Here is a 20,030-nt window from a genome sequence, read left to right as displayed (position 1 = left end):
CAGTGAGAACTATTACCACCATGGATATGATTGAATGCATTCTGTAAAAAAAATTATTTCTGCCGATAGAAAAATACTTCTGCCAATATACAGTATTATTGTACTCAAAAGGGCATTCTCTCCATATAGGGCTTTGTACTATCTTTTTCTTTTATGAAAATATAAAACATAGATCATCTATGCATTCTCAAAAGATTTCAAATATCTTCCTTATATACCAATATGGACGCCAATACCATGCAGTCAGCGTACCAAAATTAAGGGGCTCAATACAATTCCATGTGTTAAACAGAGTTAAGAGTACACATTTTACATGTCAAAAAAGTCTTCAACGTATATACCAAAAACTTCAAAGTATATGCCAATGCGCGTTCCATGTTATTTATGTGCAAGGTAACTCCAACCTACTTTCACCATTCCTTGATAGAGGCTGTCAACAACAATTTAGACAAGGCTCAAAATCAAAACTGCACACCCCGCATTCCAAGCGCTGAGACCCATGGAAACTGGTCTTTCCAGCAGCTTGAACACTCAACAAATGTTGGCATTTTTGCAGTGCTTTCCCTAAAGTAAACTGCCAAGAGTCGTGACAACTGGTCCAAAACTTCAAGTTTCACAACAAGTCATTGTTGCACAACGATTGACAACAAATACTAGTGAGTCTGTAGCACTTCCCCTAAACTAAACTGCTGAAAGTCATGACAACCGGTCCAAAACTTCAGGTTTCTTAGTAAGCCATTGTTGCACAATGATGGACAGATAACTTTCTGGCCAACACGTCAAACGCCTATATCGAGGAGTTACAAAAGGCATGGGAAGCCGATCCATAGAGCATCATTCACGCAACAGCGTTCTGTCAGTCCGGCATTAAAAAATACTGGAGCAGCGTATGTGTGACAAACATGAAACAAAATTTATATGGAGCATTGATTCGAAAGTGTAAAGATTACCCAAAAAAAGAACCCTTTCCAGAATAGTTAGAACCTTGGCTAAGGCGATGGCCTTCAGTGGTGGCGGCAGCTCGACTCACGCACCAGCGTTCCTAAAACGGACTGCATGGGCTCACGATAATGGCAGAGGCGATGGCTTTCAATGAAATAAGTTGCCCAGAAGAAACAATCCCGGTTAGGAGGACCACTGTTAATGACTTAATGCACTTTGATTCCCTTGAACAGTATGGCAGAAAACGTTTATGGACAATCTCTATCTCCGACACACACTCCGTTCCATAATTGATTGAAAATGAGGGTGTGTTTTATCATCCGGGACCATTCAGGATAGTTCTCCTTGCCAGTGAGAACTATTCCCACCATGGATATGATTGAATGCATTTTGTAAAAAAAAATTATTTCTGCTGATAGAAAAATACTTCTGACAATATACAGTATTATTGTACTCAAAAGGGAATTCTCTCCATATAGGGCTTTGTACTATCTTTTTCTTTAATGAAAATATAAGACATAGATCATCTATGCATTCTCAAAAGATTTCAAATCTCTTCCTTATATACCAATATGGATGCCAATACCATGCAGTCATCGTACCAAAAATAAGGGGTTCAATACAATTCCATGTGTTAAACAGAGTTAAGATTACACATTTTACATGTCAAAAAAGTCTTCAACGTATATACCAAAAACTTCAAAGTATATGCCAACGCATGTTCCATGTTATTTATGTGCAAGGTAACTCCAACCTACTTTCACCATTCCTTGGTAGAGGCTGTCAACAACAATTTAGACAAGGCTCAAAATCAAAACTGTGCACCCCGCATTCCAAGCGCTGAGACCCATGGAAACTGGTCTTTCCAGCAGCTTGAACACCCAACAAATGTTGGCATTTCTGCAGCGCTTTCCCTAAAGTAAACTGCCAAGAGTTGTGACAACTAGTCCAAAACTTCAGGTTTCACAACAAGTCATTGTTGCACAACGATTGACAACAAATACTAGTGAGTCTGTAGCGCTTCCCCTAAACTAAACTGTTGAAAGTCATGACAACCGGTCCAAAACTTCAGGTTTCTTAGTAAGCCATTGTTGCACAATGATGGACAGATAACTTTCTGGCCAACATGTCAAACGCCTATATCGAGGAGTTACAAAAGGTATGGGAAGCCGATCCACAGAGCATCATTCATGCAACAGCTTTTTTTCAGTCCAGCATTAAAAAATACTGGAGCAGCATATGTGTGACAAACATGAAACAGTGATTATATGGAGCATTGATTAGAAAGTGTAAAGATTACCCAAAAAAAGAACCCTTTTCAGAATAGTTAGAACCTTGGCTAAGGCGATGGCTTTCAGTGGTGGCGGTAGCTCGACTCACGCACCAGCATTCCTCAAACGGACTGCATGGGCTCACGATAATGGCGGAGGCAATGGCTTTCAGTGAAATAAGTTACCCAGAAGGAAAAATCCCCGTTAGGAAGACCACTGTTAATGACTTAATGTGCTTTGATTCCCTTGAACAGTATGGCAGAAAACGTTTATGGACAGCCCAGAGAGCCAGAGAGCGTAAGCAGTGTAGCAGACAAGCGTACAGGCATTGAAGTATATGGACAGCGAAAATGTCAGGCACTGAATTATATGGACAACGAATTGTATGGAGGAGCAGTGCTTCTATATGGAGAGCAGACTAGGGAGTTACAAGGGACATAAAAGCTAAAAAAAGAAGGAGCTGGCTCTGATACCATGTCAGTCTAGGCAGTAACTCCATAGGGCAAAAATGATTCGTGTGTTATTCCATCAGGTAGGTCTTCATTATATACATGAGGGAGAGACTGTTCAGTTCATCTCCCGATGACTGTTCATATTTCTTATTTATCTATTTACATAGATTCACCCAATCACAAGGATTAGGTGTCAACATATTTTTTCTTCATAAGCCTCGAATTCCCAATTTCCCAGTACTCTTTTTCAGAATTGCGACTGCTAGGTTTAGCACTATTGATCTGGGTCCTCAACAAACTATTGATTTATTATGTGAAAATGAAGTGGGTCTAATCAATACTGGATCTTTTTTAAAAACAATAATTGCAGTGGCAAGTGTATTGTTGAATGAAGTGAAGGAAGGTTAGATGGCTCAATCCATGGAAGGACCTATGGGAAACAAGAGCTTTGACATAGTTTTAGTGGTGAAGAGATTGAATTCGATAACTGTCTGTAGCTCGTCATGGTAATGGGATATGGACATCAAGAAGAGAAGACTGATTACATTTTCAAGATGGTGATTATTGGGGACTCTGCTATGGGAAAATCACAACTGCTGTCCAGATTCTCCAAGGATGAATTTGGCTGGGAATCTCAAGCTACACTAGGCATAGAGTTTCAGACCAACCCAATATTCATTGAGAACAAGATGGTCAAGGCTCATATCTGGGATACTGTAGGCCAAGAAAGGTGTTATACAAACTTTTTTTTTTCGTTTCTTTTAATGCAATCCATTTTACTAGTTACAACATATATTAGTTACAACCTATATCAATAGACATAAGAGTTGCATGAAGATCCTCTTTGTATTCAAGTTCTAGACATGAATATATATGGCCTTGAACAAGATCCCAAACAGTAAGGAGTTTTCATGCTTTGAAGCATATTAATTTGAATTTTGACATGGAGTGTTTGCTAATATTTGAACACCCCGAATTCTCCTTATCAGAAGTGTGAATTGAAAGCTTATTCCTCAAGAGTGAGAGTTGTGCATATCTTTTATTGAGGAAATGCAATAACATAAAATTATGTGGTGTCTCATATCTATTTGCAGCAAACCTTTGACCAATTAAGTTTGATAGTAGTATATAAGTAATTGTATTCTGGTTGAAACTTTTCCCACCCAAAAAGTTTTTAAAGAAAGCCATGCTCCACTATTTCTCATTTTCAAATCTCTTTGCAACAAACCTTGATCATTTATGTTTAAAGTTGCATATACATAATTGTATTATGGTTCAGTCATAGCCAACAAGCATTTGCAAATAAGCATGGCCAGAAAACAAGACATTGTCCATTATTTCTTCTTTTTCAATATGAAACATTAGGCATTGAAATTGTAGAGATGTTTGCTTTATAATAAAGTTTAAGTTTTATTATTTTTTTTAAATTTCACGATAGAATTCATGTGAATTGAAATCAACATAAATCTATTTTTTTTTTTCAACCAGAATGAGTATAGTTTATATTAAAAAGTTGTTCCCATTCACAACAAAATCGGGTCTTTACATTGTTTTTTCACTGCTTCAACAAGTTGATACAAATTTCTTGGTCCATCTAGACTATTACAGTAGGTATGTCTATCCTGGTTACAAACATTTCCCATTCTTGGATATCTACAACTATATATTCGACAGAATTGAAGTAAGATATATTACATTTAAAATTTAACATTTTTATAACACAAAAACAAAAACCATACAAAGGTGGTCAGATATCCATAGGAACTGGGTTGTTTAGATCCAATCCCTGGGAGGCCTCTTCTGAATCCTTGGGATTTCCATGGTCTGTCTCATCCTCCACATTTGCCTCCAAACCATCCTCTATTCCATCCACCTTGAGCTTCAAATTATCCAGTTGGTGACGTAGAGCATCCACTTCGTCCTCGAGTTGCCTGATACGTTCCTTTTTCTCAATTTCCCTTTCATGCATGTTCATATTCTCATACATTTGATGATGCATGCTACGTTGAAGTTCTAACAGTGCTTCCCGCAAGTCCCAATGATCTTGGATATAGGTGAGATAGGAGGGTCTATGTCTGCCACCTTGCACTGAGGAACCAACTCTCTGCCCACCCGACCTTGGCCTGCGGCTTCCCCACATGCTCGACCATGAACTGTCTTCAGACCTCTACATCTTGGCTTCCAAATTTGCACTTTTTATCGTGCTCCAGAAATTGGCACTATAAAAGGGAATGAGGGAGGGGAGGGGGGATGACAGATAGGGCAAGGGAGGTGGGGGGGGGATGGGGATGGGAGATAGGGCAAGGGAGGTGGGGGGAAGGTGGGGGGGGGGGGGGGGGGGCGATGAGGGGAGATGGCAGGAGAGAACTAGGGGGAGAAGGGTGGAGCTTCATTTTATTATCGAATGATAGATTCAACTTTTCCACCTCCATTTCTATCCACTGGGGCTTTGTTTCCGACCTACACATGACACTCTTCAATTTATTAAGGTATTTTTGTTGTGCTCACGACATCGTCGATGACACATTTTTCTTCCTCCAGATGGCTTGCCTTATTGGCTTGTTTGTCAGCATCATGATTATTTCCCCTCAAGACATGGTAGATGGCCACTGAGTCAAAAGCGAGGATCAAGTTCTGGGCTCTCATTATGATTTGATTCAGTGTAGATATCTTAGCCTTTGAAGTATTAATCATATGCCTTATAACTATAATGGAGTCTCCTAACACTTGAACCTTTTTTATCCTATTTCTATGAGCCAAGATTAATCCCAAGAGCATTCCAGAAGCCTTAGCTTGGTTATTGGTCTTTCGGCCTAGCCCCCAATCATAACTATATTAAATGATTCCTCCGGGATTAATGAGAATCCCTCCCCCTCTTGCCACCCCAACATAAATCTAAATTTTACTGAGATATAGTTGTCTATTAAGTTTGATATGCCCATATTGACTGGTTTTGTTGGGAACCAAAGACAAGCAAGTACCGGGCAATGACAAGTGCTTATTACACAGGAGATCTAGGGTCACTAATTGTGCACTATATCTCCAAATGGTAGTCATTTGAGCATGTACCTCGGTGGCTTGAAGAGATGAGAATGCATGCAGACAAAAACATTGTGATCATGCTTGTTGGCAACAAATATGATTTATGGAGGGAAGTCCCAACAGAGGATGCTAGATAGTATGCAGAGAAGGAGGACTTGTTTTTTCTTGAGACTTATGCTCTTGATGCCACCAATGTTGAGAATTCATTTCTCATTGTCCTCCGTGAGGTCTCCAAGGTGGTGAGTTAAAAGGCCCTGACTGCAAGCCAGGATGATGGGCCTGGGCTCAGGTCCATTATGTGAGGAAGAACACTGGATTTAACTCCATATGATGATAATAAGGCTAATAGGGTAGGATGTTGTTATTCATAGTGCTATTCATTTTCATAATTGGGCCTATGGCCATTCAGATTCCAGAGGAGAGGCCGACATTGGATGTATCTGAGGCATAAAAGATCATGACAAATTTGTGATACATATGAGGAATACAAGATCAAGCGTTTTGACAGATCTGTGCTAGACTTAATTGATCCATGGCCTATAATGTTCACCTTCTTGTAAAGGTAGGCCTTTTTTTTAATGAATTGTTCTTTGACAACAAAACTGATGAATACGTCATACCAAGTATACTTTTTCTATTAAATTTAAGTTGACAATTTAATACAAAATTTGAAAGCAAAAAGAATAGAAGCAATAATTCTTATAAATGAGCAAGAGCTAGGAGTTGATTTATGCAACTGGAATTGCTCTTAATTGTTTTTAGTAGTATGTACAATTGATTTATTGCATATTTACATCTAAATTTCAAAAATTCGGGCGTAAGTTAAGTCTTGTTTATCCTGGTCATCAACTTGATTCGGGTTTTTCCATTGAGAAACATGTCATTCTTAATGAAGGTCCTCCCATTTAAAATGTAAAATTTTCTTTTATATCCATGTAAGCCTATTGTTGTATATGTATATCAAACTAAGTTGTTGCAAGAGCCATAACAAAGAGTGTATGGAGCCAGGGAGCTGGTCTTGAGAAAGAGTGAGGTCAGTGATATTTCAACAGAAACCTAACTTTGTAGATATACATCCATTTAACTAGTATTCATCCAAACTAAGGGCGATCAAACTACTTAGATTACATAACTATGCCTAATCATTGTATTATGTTTCAATGAAGAACATTGGACTACCATGTTCATGATCAACCATAATTTGACCATATTTAACCATAGTCAACCATGTTCAAACATGGTTAAGCAAAAGGTTAACCATGGTCAAACACAGTCATCAAGTTTAGGCATGGTCAACCTTGCGATGTTGTAGCATGATATGTCACGCAAGGCCAAAGTTTCCTTCCACATTCCCCCACTCTTCATATCAACATTCCTTTGCACCTCTTGGTGCAATTTATAGTTTTATGTAATCATTTACTCTACGTAATAAATTAAACAAGTGCAATATGCAGTGTCGTTGCTTAGTGTTTATCTTTTAGTACAATTGACACAAGTGCTTTATTTTTGAACTATGGTAATTACTTGTGAATATATATTATAGTTATTTTATCCTCATCAAGCAATCACACTTAGAAATTCAACTAATAACTAAGAAAATAAAGTAGATATCACAATGTGTGTAAGAGAGAGATGTGTGAGTGTGTTGTAGTACTCAACAACTCCCCATTATTTTTTATGATAGTTGAACTAATTAATACTGGGGACCCTTTTGAAAATTGATAAAGCTCCTTAGTTCTAATAAAATAAGGCAATTTTTAGTTTTTGTCACCAAAACACCTTTGAATAAGAAAATCTCCCTTATTGGAGTTTCCATATTAGAGTTTAACCCTATAAATATAGTATTCGCAAATAAGCCGATAGGATTTTGTTTAAAATGTATTATTGGAAGAGTTCTATCAGAAATATTTAAATATCGCAACATTACTTATAATAAAGTTGCGATAAAACTTTCCCGTGATTAAAACTTTCCGATACTTTAAGTCTAATGTTATATAAGCACAATTTTACGGATATAATAAAGAAAATCTTGGCCCCACAAAACTACGACATAGTATATTGGAGCTTCTATTTATCGGAACTTTAAGAGTAAGCGCCACTTTAAAACCTCTGATATCTAATACCTCTGATATCCTTTGATGTCCCTCATCCTCCAATATTCGCCTCCTATCCATATCAGAACTTTTATAACGGGAGGCACTCTTTTAAAATCTCTTATATTGCATCCCGATACAGAGCCTCCGATGTCTCTTCCCGCTTACAACTCATAACTATTATATCTTTGAATAACGTCTATCGGAAGGTGAAGATATCACAAGTTTTAAAGGTGCATCCCTAGGATTTCCCCAATAAAATATGTCAATATGATGACATGTACAAAGCCTATGTGAATATAAGTTTATCATTTAATGGCCAAAAGCAACAGATTTATGTTTTTTGAAGTTTCAAACGATCTAATCATTGCAGCTTGATGTCACTGGGATTTGCTTATAAAGACATGGATTGTTATGGAAAATAGTTATTTTCCCTAAAGAACTCTCTGGCTAAGAAATTTCCACTTATTTTTGTGTTTTCCATTACAGGCCAGTCCTAACAAGCAAAATTCATTACAAATGTCTAGGGTAGCTAAAGCAAGGAAGAAACCCAATGTTCAATAGCAACTGGTCGCTCCTTTGCCTGAAACTATTGAAATGGCTGCATTATTCTCATATACAACTTGTTCTCCAGATGTTTGAAGCTCCTCTTGGGAAGCTATTTATAAGCTTTTTGAAGATGAAGGACCGAGGGTAATAGAGAAAACAACTACGAAAAATGATTCTACATTAGTCTCTGAAACTACCTATAGTGATGTCGCTAATTCATTTTTGCATAGGATTGCAGCGTTACCCAAGATCCTTCCTTATACATATATGATTAAATGTTATTGATCATATGAACATTGCACAATGGAATTTCATGATTAAGAAGCAAACAATCATTGGGTCATTCAATAAAATCTCATCAATCGAATCCCATCAGAAACTGAAGAAGAAATCCTAACAAACATAAGCAAGAAGATAAGGGTATGTATTATATTCTTCCCTTGCTGGTTCATACTGTCAAATATCTCTATGTTATGTAGGATCTATGGTTACCCTGATACACATAAATTCTTCGAAAAATGGGTATCACTCATTGATGCTACCTCTAATGGATATATTATGCATTGGTGAAACATATTGCCTGGAAATATAACCACTCAAATCATGAATTATAGGAGTAAACACATATTTTCACAAAACGTGGTTCCCCCTTTTTATATGAGTGTCTATATAATGGATGCCATCTGTTTCACCTATGATTTTACTTCTATGGGATGGATATGGACTATAGAAGACCCTACTCCTATCCCTATTTATCATGACATACTCTAGGAATAAAAAAAGTACCCTCATTTCTATAAAATTTTCCATAGAGTAATGTTTCCCATCCACCATAGTGTCTTTGATGAGAAGGCCCTTAGGATTTCACCTAAAGCTAGAAATAATTTGCTATCAATTGGGAACTAGTTTGGAGAAGAATCATTCACTTATGTCTAGATCTTTGGTAGTCTTTTACATTCCCATGTTTTACCCCTAGACATCCCTGATAAACTTCTTGCCCAAGAAATAACTTAACGACCATAATACATGGTGTTTCAAAGGACCCGAGTCATGCTAATAATACAATGTGGCCTACTTTTCCTATTCAATGTGGTGTGTATGCTCTAGATAATTATAAACATGTTGGTCTTGAGATTGAAGGGATTGAGAGTTTAAACTTCCCAACTATTCCAAATAGGCAATATGATCCTAACAGAACTACTAAGAATGTCACTACACAGTCAACTATCAAGAAATTTATGCATGAGCCGGATAAGTTTGATGACTTATTTGAATCAACCTCTGCCTATTTAATGATTGGGAAACTAGCAAAAACACATTTAACTCCAAAGGAGATAACTAAATTTAATCAGTACAAAGATAAAATGATATCTCACTTGCCTATGGATTTATTGAAGTTCCCTAGCCAAAAAATAGAACGCGATAAAGTCTTGGCTATTTCAACACAGGTTACAGATGTATCCCAAGTAAAAGAGAAAGGTACTTCCTCTTATTCCCAAGTGGAAGAAACTTTGTTAAATAAAAAACTTGATGCAATATGGGAACAATTTAATCAAGTTATTAAAGAAATAGGGCCTTAAGATCTAAAGACTCCATTGCAGGAGAAAGTTTCACATACTCCTGAAATTATAGAAAACCCCACTTACTATCGGGACTTCTGACAAGCCTTTGGACACTGATGGCATAAAAATAATCCTGACATTCCCGACCCCCGGGGTCGTTTTGAGGGTAGAAGAGATTCCTCCTCTTGACATATTTCACAGTCCATAAAATAAAGCTGTTGTAAAAATACAAAAGAAAATAAGGAAGATTGATCAAACCCATGCCTTAGTCCTTGAAAATACTTCATTTGAAGTAGTATGTAAAAGCCTTCAATCTACTCCTGCAGAGGATCTCAGGAGGATCTCATAGTTTTTAGGAGCATATGCTTTTGCTACCATAGACAAGGCCATCGAAGTACAACAACTTCTAAAAGGAAAGGATGAAAGAATTATGCAGTTCGAACAAGGTATGGAGAATGAAAACCAAATGATTGCTCAACAGTGGCAAGCACAACTCGCAGAACTTCAAAAAAAAAATTATGCATTGAAGCTTCAACATGAATTTGATTTGAAAATTCGAGATACTCAAATCCAAGAGTTACAACGTAGTATTGAACAATTGAATATTAATCCCGAATCGGCTGAATTCAAAAAGGAAGTGGGAGAATTAAATACTCTCCTTGTTCAATAACATATTACTTTTTGTCAAAAATTAGCCATTATTCATGATTTATGTAAAACAACCAATACGTTGGTGAACCAAGTGTTCGATTTCAGGACATACTTTGAATAAATTGAGGAGAAAATATCTGATTATATAACATGGCCAGAAAGTGCTGAAGGGAGATTAGACAATCTCCCTACAATTGAAGAGTCACAAAAGGAGATAGTCTTCCAAGATTGGGAAATAAGACTTAAACATGCAAAGACAACGATATTCAATGCCAGGGATATTTCTAATGACCTCACTGAATATATCAATGAGAATTTACTGCAGACCAACCTTATTCCAGATTGACTCGAGGGAAATCTACGTAATATTAAATTATTGACCAAGACATGGTAAGAATTATCAAGGAAGAAGGCCGAAAGCATTGATAAACTGTCAAAGGTTAACTTAGAATGCCATTGGCATTTGAAGTTAAACCTCATAGTCAGTGGTTAATGCTGATATGTCTATCCAACACAACCAATCATATGCTTCCAGCACTCAGGGATGTGATATTCACTGGTCAGATGCACATTCAACCACGGTCTCCACCCAAATTGAAGCCTATGATAGATATCTATGAACTACAGTAGCGTATGGAAGAACATTTATCTTCAAAGTCTTAGCTGGATTGTTGTAACAAAATCTAAAATTGTCTTATGGTTTTATTTTAAGCGATGTTTGTTAAAACGACTCCAGACTTTTATTCTTCTTTTCTATATTTGTATTTTATTTGAAAACTATAAATCCCATTCATTTGAATGAAGAAGGGGTTTTGAATTTTGTGGAGAAATATTTTGTTTACACTATTGTAAATCAAGTAATCTTAATAGAAGGCTAAGCTGATGTTGTTTTTCTCATAAACAGATTCATAATAGATTTGGTACTATTATTTGTTTATTTTTCCTGTGTTTTATGAGTTAAGTGGCTATTCAATTTATTTTTACTACATGCATGAATGAAATCAATCTTACATTCTTCATTATTGTCATATACGATTGAAATCCTAAACAACTAAATCATATATATGTGATAAGTTTTATCAACAAAATTTAATTAACTATTTAATTAAATTTTAGCTATCATTCGTTGTTTTAACTTCATGATCATTTGATAATCTATATTGCCTTATTGTTTATGAAATCCTATTTAAATCACATATAGAAAATAAGCTTTCCTGAGATAGATATATAAATAGTCAATTTATATATTTCTTTATTCTCAAGTTTCATTAATCATAAGTTTCACACATACATACTTCATCCATTTTTATCATTTATATCAAGGAAAACTGGTCCCATAATCCCCAGTCAGAGCCACCAATCCAAACGGAAAAGGATATGCTCTAAGGTCCCTACTGGGTGGTTTTCCCCGATGTTAAGGTGGACATGAAAAATGTCAAAGCCAACATTTCCATTTATGAGGTTAGTAAATTAAAACAACAGCATAAGCTTTTACTTAAAGAATTGAATGCAGTTCCCGCATTTCCATTACCTACTGCTGTCACAGCAAAAGGATAAAAAGGGAAAGGAAAACCTCCAAATGTCCCTTCAAATAAAAGTGACCCATCAGATGCTATTCTAATTGGAGATATATCAAATTCCCATACTCCTCCCTTTTTATTGACTTTTGAGATTTTTAACAAGAATGTTCACAATTGTCTAGTAGATTTTGGTGCATCATTAAATGTCATGCCTTATACGGGGTGTCTTAACTTAAATATTTCACCACAAAAATGTGTTGTTCAAAGTGTTCAATTAGATTGCACAAAAGTCAAAGTTTTGGGAGAAATGAATTTTGTTTTAATCAAGTTATCTTCCAATTCAAAGGTTTGTCAAATGATAGATATCTTATTTGTAGACATTGCTGAATTATATGGTCTCATTCTAAGTAGAGACTGGTTTGGAAAACTACATGGTTACTTTGCAACTGATTGGTCACACATGTGGCTTCCCTACAATGGAAAACCCAATTAAATTTGTGTTGTTAGGGAGAAACATATGAAATATCCAGTGAATGATTTTGATGAGGAAAATGAACCAGTAGTATTTACAAACAACATTCTTGGAAGTTACTCTTCTGAATCTTTCTTTGGCAATTTTCAAGCACAAAAATCTCCCTTTCTAGTTTATTCTGTTTCATCTCAAATTGAATTTTTTTCCCAAATAGATTCATCTAAGTGTAATAATATTGTAGAAAACATTGTAAATAAGCATGGACTCTTTATTTTGATGAATCCAAATCTAATGATAGTGCATGAGCTGGTTGCACCCTAGTAAACCCTAAGGGTGAAAAAACTATGCTTGCATGCAGATTGGAATTTGATTGTACCAAAAACATAGCTGAATATGAAGCATTGGTACAAGGCTTACAAAAGGTCATTAGTTTTGATGTCAAATATCTTAAAGTTTTTGATGGCTAAGAGATTGTAATCAAACAAATTAGAAACAACATCCATTATGTTTCTAGTCACCTTAAGCATTATCAATCCTTGATCCAAGACCTAATTTCCCATTTCACTGCATTCAAAATAGCTCCTATCCCAAGAATAAAAAATTCTAGTGCTTACCTCATACCAAACATTGCTTCCAAACTCATTCCATATGAGGATTTTAGTCTTGATAGATTTTTAATTCAATTGATTTTTCGCCTCTCCATTCCAGACAACATAACTAATTGGCATGTGTTTAATGATGATAGTGACATCCTGAGTTTTCTAACATCAGAAGGGTCTTACTCTGACTAGATTATTGATGGACATGAACATGAAAAGCAACTGAATAAACCTTCTGAGGAAAATAACTTTCATAAACAAGTAGTAAAATTGGAACACATATGATTTGAAATATGGATTCAAAAGGGTTACCAATTACAAAATTCAGAGCTCTACTTTAAGTTTTGAATTGGTTAACTTAGGATTTGATCATAAGCCTTAGAACATCGATTTAGGCCTTGGAATTTCACCAGATGAGAGATATGCTTTCATTCATTTGTTGAAAAGATACAAAGATGTATTTGCTTGGAATTATGATGATCTTAAAACTTATGATACATCTATCATTCAACACACCATTCCTATGCTGCCAAATGTCAAGCCAATTCAACAAAAGCTGAGGAAGGTTCATCCTAACTTGGAAGCTCAGATTAAGACTGATTGAATAAGATTCTCAAGGCAAAAATCAGTTTCCTAGTCAGACATTGCAAGTGGTTCACAAATCACGTGCTAGTTATAAAGAAGAATGGAGGTATTTGTATTTGTATATATTTAAGAAATTTAAACAAAGCTTGTGAAAATGATCAATTTCCTTTGCCTCCAATGAAACAAATTTACAATCTGTTGCTGGTTCTGAGCTAGTGTTTTTCTTAGATGGTTTTTCAGGTTACAATAAGATTCTTGTACATCCAGATGATAGTATGAAAACCACATTCAGAACCAAGTGGGGAACGTATGCTTATGAAAAAATTCCTTTTGAGATGATTAATGTTGTAACTACTTTCCAAAGAGCCATGGGCATTGCTTTCAAATGTTTTATCAATAAGATATTTGTAGTGTATTTAGATGACATTACAGTTTATTCTAAACAATGAAGTAATCATTTACATGATCTAAAACAAATCTTCGAAATATGTAAAAAAATTGGAATCTCCTTAAATCCGAAAAAGTCATTGTTTGCCCTTAGTGAAGGTAAGCTTCTAGGATTTATTGTGTCTAAATAAGGAATTTGCATAGATCCAAATAGAATCAAGGTGATATCTGAAATCCCCTTACCACACAATAAAAAACCCATGCAGTCATTTCTTGCGTAGATTAATTTTGTTAAACGATTTGTCCTAGATTTCTCTCAAATTGTATTACCCTTACAAACTATGATCAAGAGGATTAAAATGGGGACTGATCAAAAGAAAATCATTTGAGTCAATAAAACAAGCAATCATAGATGCTCCTTCGTTATCAACTCCTAATTTTCTAAACAGTTTGTTCTTTATACATTTTCTTCCAAACAATCCTATCCAACAGTATTAACATAACCTAATGAACAACAAGTTGAAGCTCCAATTTCCTTCTTTAGTTCCAATTTACAAGGACTTTAGCTAAATTATTCAGAGGTTGAGAAACAAGCCTTTGCAATTTTTAAGTCGATAAAACATTTCAGGCCTTTCCCGAGTCCTAAAAGCACATACAAAAGTAATTGTTCCTTTCCCTTGAGTCAAACAATTGCTTGTCCAAAAGGAATTAAGAGAGAAAAGAGGAAATTGGGTTACTTCCTTGCAAGAATATGACCTAGAAATTAAGCCAGCTAAAATAGTAAGGGGTCAAGGTTTTGCAGATTAATTACTGGAGCTTATAACGCTTCAGCTAATGAAGATTCAAGTAATAATGTTCAAATTATAGAGGTATGCGCCATTGACATTGAACCTCAGTATGTTGATTTAATATTTTATTTAAAAAATGGTTATGCTCCATTGGAACTCAATTACAAAAAGAAAATAGATCTCAAACTTAAATCTAATCAATGTAAGCTTGTCAATGATGTCTTATTTAGAATAAATTATGATTCTGTTTTGTTAATATGTCTAGAAAAATATGAAGCAAATTTTTTTTTTGCAGGAGCTACATGATGGACCAACTAGTGGACATTATGGTGGGGACACCACTGCTCATAAGATTTTGCATGTTGGATACTATTGGCTGAATCTATTTAAGGAAACCCATGCCCATGTCAGAAAATGAAAAGTCTTCCAGACTGCTTCAGGAAGACAAAAGAAACCAACCTTACCTTTGTAGCCAATTAACATTGAGAAACCTTTTGAGAAATGGGGACTAGACATAATAGGTGAGATTGTTCCTAACTCTTCTAAGCAGCATAAATACATCTTGGCTGCTATGGATTATCTCACAAAATGGGTGGAAGAAATACCTCGTAAGGTGGCCAATTTTGAAAACATTATTGAATTTATCGATCAATTTATTATTACCAGGTTTGGTTTTCCTTATGCCCTTATCTTTGATAATGCATCTTATTTTTCCAGAAATACCATGAATGAATTTGATCTTAAAAGAGGTTTTAAATTAAAATATTCTACAAATTATTACCCTTAAGGAAATGGCTTAACTGAGTCTACTAATAAAAACCTCATTAGGATAATCAAGCGAACACTTGACCAAAATAAAATAAATTGGCATAAAGCTCTAGTTTTTGCTTTATGGGTTGACAAAATCACTAAGAAGGTCTCTCTAGGAACTTCTCCTTTTCAATTAGTGTAGGGAAAAGAGGCTATCCTACCTCCTAATCTAGCTCTTCCTTCACTAGCCCTAGTGCAATCTATTGAACAAAAACCTTATTTTTCTTTGCAATTAAGGATGTCTCAAATTATTAAGTTAGAAGAAGAGAGAGAGAGATAGATCCAAACAATTTCATGCTCACCATCAACAATTGGTCAATTCCTCATTTGATCCAAGTTCAATTAATAACATTTTTTTTTTTTTTTAAATTAGTGACTTAGTTATGAAATAGGACAAAGCCCATGAAGAAAAAGGCAAACACACAAAGTTCCAGAAGTTATGGCTAGGTCCATTTCATATCATTGAGAAACTAGGCCCATCAACCTCTATCCTCTAATATTTACATGGAAATAAGGATGCTCTTCTTGTTAATGGGATAGTTTTGAAAATACATTTTTCTTAAGGATATCTATCCTCTTGTAGATATGTAAATAATCAAATGTATATATCAGTATCTTTAGCCTTAATAATGATTAGGCAATGCACTTTTGACTTCATATTGGGGTCTCTCATCATTTACATGAAATGTGACTAATTAAAGGAGAATTGTTAGAAAGTAAATAATAACATTGAAGTTTAGTATTTCATTTGTTACAAATTTCTAAAATCTTTATATCCATTAAGTTGTAAATATTTCATAACTCGAAACATTAAAAAATCTAGTTGTCCTATGATTGGCTGTGAAAGGTTTTCTTTAAAAAGTGAAGACTATTTTGAAGTTTTAACATCTTTTGGCCTCAATTGTCATCCATGACTCTTAAGGAGTGAATATACCTCCCCATCCACTAATTTTAAAATATTTAGAGTGTAATTCAAACATATATAAAACTTAAAAGATAGCAGGTGTTGGGGGGAAAAGTATCTAATGCAGAATGCCTCTATCCCACTCTGAAGGTGATAGTACTCCAGCAACAACTGAATGCAAAGCTATTCAAAGTTTCTTCTTTATGAGATGAGAGAGGGAAGAAAAGGATGATCTACTAACCATTATCTTGCGCTAATAGTCGATCCAGTCTTCACTCCTTGCCGCTTGCTCCTAGCTCCTTGTCCTTTCACCGGCCCAGCTACACACAGATCCTATAAAAGCACAAGAAAAGGAAACTACAAGAAGCATACATGCATAATTGATTATAGGATTAGCATAAATCAAATATACAAGCATCTATTCATCATAAAGACACATGCATATAGAAGAACCTCAAATACTTTATTGATAATAGAAGTAAAGTTCTGAGAGAGTTACAACCACAATGGACCCAATCCAGCAACACCTCCCAGCTGAAAGAAATCTCCTCTTCACCTCCTTCAAGCAAAACACCCAATAGCTCTATACACAAGCCAACAACACTTCCTTACTTGTGCAAAATTCCAGCCTCCCTAGACCTCATGAGAGAGATCTATATATAGGGTTTTGGAGAAAGGATGAGTCATCTTGAGACTGGCTTGAATCTGACTTGTGTCCTCTCCCACTTTAGTTAATATTCAGTTCTTGAGTCCACTTGGAGAATCTTGCTTCCACTTGGAGATCAAGACCCTCTTACTCATCACTAGGCGAATTCCTTGACCCAAGTGTCAGTTTGGAAGCTTCCTGGGCAGTTGACACCTTGCAGAATGACTGTGCCACTTGTCCAATCTCGCCCAGCGCAGGTAGCCTTCATTAGTTTTGACCTTCAGCACAGGTACAAGGAGGAGCAGTTGACATTCAGCGCAGATGCTCAGTGGAGCAGCTGACATGATCCAGAAATAGCCTGTTTTTGAGTGTTTTCAGGTGGAGAACTGATTTTCAGTGCTGTAGTTTGTTGACCTTGTTCCTCTAAGGGTAAGAACAACATGTTTAGGGACTTTGGATCCCTCAGATTATTGACATTTCATGCTCCATGCTGTTAGGCACAAAAATGTCTATAACAGTTGCCCCCTAAAGTATGAGGTCATTTATCGGGTGAAATGCTTTATCAGGAGGATCCGAAGTTCATTCAATCGCTGAGAGGTGCCCTGCAATAAAATACAATACAATACATTATTTTTCATTCTTCTTTCATGATCTATCTGAGGCGGGCATTCCCATGCTCAGCTTTATAAATTCATTTTGGTACATATAACAGACGACCGTCTGATGATAGACTGATAATTCTCTGCTGAAATTATCATCCTTTGAGTAGGATGATCATCTGCTGCAATAATGTACATATCAAATGTCTTTATATTTCCTGAATATATATCACATCCCGGATGGATGAAACTAGATCCGGGGTCTTCAATCTCGTTCGATCTTCACTCTAAGTACAAGTCGATCCATGTGAGAATTGTGCTGAAGTCGAACATGGAAAGACATCGCTTGATTACCGGTCAATAATGTAAACCGTTAACAAGCGCGAGAGGAATCACCAATAATGACAATGACCCTCAAGGTACTGCAGTACAATTCACGTGGTGTGAATAAAGGACTTGGCGTCAAACACCACGCAAAATCTTCTGGTCGAAGGCCATTGATGTATACCTGTCGCCGGAAGTGAGAAACCTGCCATTGAGGCATGCAAGCTTCAAAGTACTGGGGGGGGTGTTCCTAGATCAACTTCTTGGATAATGAGCTGAAGTCGACAAGAAGCGATCCGTCAAAGGAGGGCCTTAATGAATCCCACATCAGTGACACGGAACGGAGCTAATGACTTTAGTGGAGGTGAAAACAACCTGTGAGATATGATTCAGGGTGGCGATCATGGGTGGATGAAGGATAATGTATGGCAGTGGAAGGGACACGGTTGACTCTTTCTGAACACATCTCTTGAACATATAACGACACTGATGTGATGGATCGGTAGCATTACCCCAAATACGGATGGTTTGGCGAGGACCATGGTGATGAGACCGGTGAATGAAACAACCCAACCCGATGTGATACGGAGGACAAAGTGTCATGTTCAAGAGCGACTTGCTACCATTAAAGCTTTGAGGTTCTCCCAATTTTTCCCCAGTCATTTCTGACCAGTACCTCTTTATTTTTGTCAAGCTTGAGGAGGATAACATATGCTTGTTCTATAACTTGCCCTTCGGGCAAGCCCATCGCTATGTTTTAACGAGCTTATCGATAGGGAAACTCGTTCTCGTCTAAAGACAAGTTTGTCGCTATTTAATCATTTTAACGAGTCTAACGACAAGGAAAACTCGGTCCTTTTCATTTTTAGAGAGTCTGAAAAGGTACAGAAAGTTAACTCCAAAATTCCTTTTTCGTCATCTAATCCCTTAAGTCCGAAAAAGTATAAAACAATACAAAAGGGATGAGTTTTCGATAGTTTTAACGAGCCGAACAAAACAGGCGCTCGATCTTTTTGTGCAATAATCCCTCAGGTCCAAAAAGATTAAAATCTAGAGGAGGGATAGCTCTTCCGATCGTTTAACGAGCTGGAAGGTCAAAACTCGGCAATCTTTTCGTATTTTACGAGTCGGATGAAAAGAGCTCAAAGAAGACTCGTCTTTTGAGGAACGAGTGATAAACAGGGATAGCAGCAGATTCCAGGTACAGGTTGGAATTTTCCAATCACGGCAGTGTCACAAGGATGGCTAGGTGAAATCACTCTTCGCAGTTGTTCCTCAAAATGGGTAAACAATCATATGGAGGTGAACGATCGGCCAAATGAAAGTGGAGGTGGCAGGTGCAAAACACGACCAAGGCTTTTATGGTTGATCAGGTTACATACTTAATGGTTATTTACCAAGATGGGTTCATTTTTTAACGAGCTTGAATGCGCCAAAACACTGCTCAATCTTATGTTTATTTTTTAACGAGCATGAACTATGTGCTAAAACTGCTCGGTGATAAGTTCGCATGCCCCCAGCATAATAACGCAAATCGAGGTGCATGCCCCCCAAGCTTCATTGCATTCAACTCGGTGGTTGGAATGAAGGTTTACCTTTGAGAAAGGGGATTTGTTTCATTTTTTAATGAGGTTGACACGAGATAAGAACTATCCTCATGACTCCTTGTTTCATTTTTTAACGAGGTTGACACGAGATAAGAACCGTCCTCGGAGTCCAAATCCATTAGATATAGAAGGTTTCGTATTCCACTGTGGCCATTTCCGCCAGATTACTCGGAGGCGGTAGGGCAAAAGTACCCATTAAGGCAGGGTCTTTTAGGAGACCTACTCCG

The 20,030-nt window shown here is 36.5% G+C and overlaps 1 pseudogene; it reads left to right on the top strand.

Moving 5' to 3' along the window:
• Nucleotides 1–3,201: 3,201 nt before the first annotated feature.
• On the top strand, nt 3,202–5,955 carry LOC149215021 (ras-related protein RABA4b-like; annotated as a pseudogene).
• Nucleotides 5,956–20,030: the final 14,075 nt, after the last annotated feature.

Source organism: Pinus tabuliformis, chromosome 1_1, assembly GCF_031772625.1.
Source record: "Pinus tabuliformis cultivar Carrire ecotype Pingquan chromosome 1_1, CPIR1, whole genome shotgun sequence".
NCBI classification, from domain to species: Eukaryota; Viridiplantae; Streptophyta; class Pinopsida; order Pinales; family Pinaceae; genus Pinus; species Pinus tabuliformis.
Note: the sequence above shows the minus strand (reverse complement) of the source record. Positions and strands in the feature narration are given on the sequence as shown.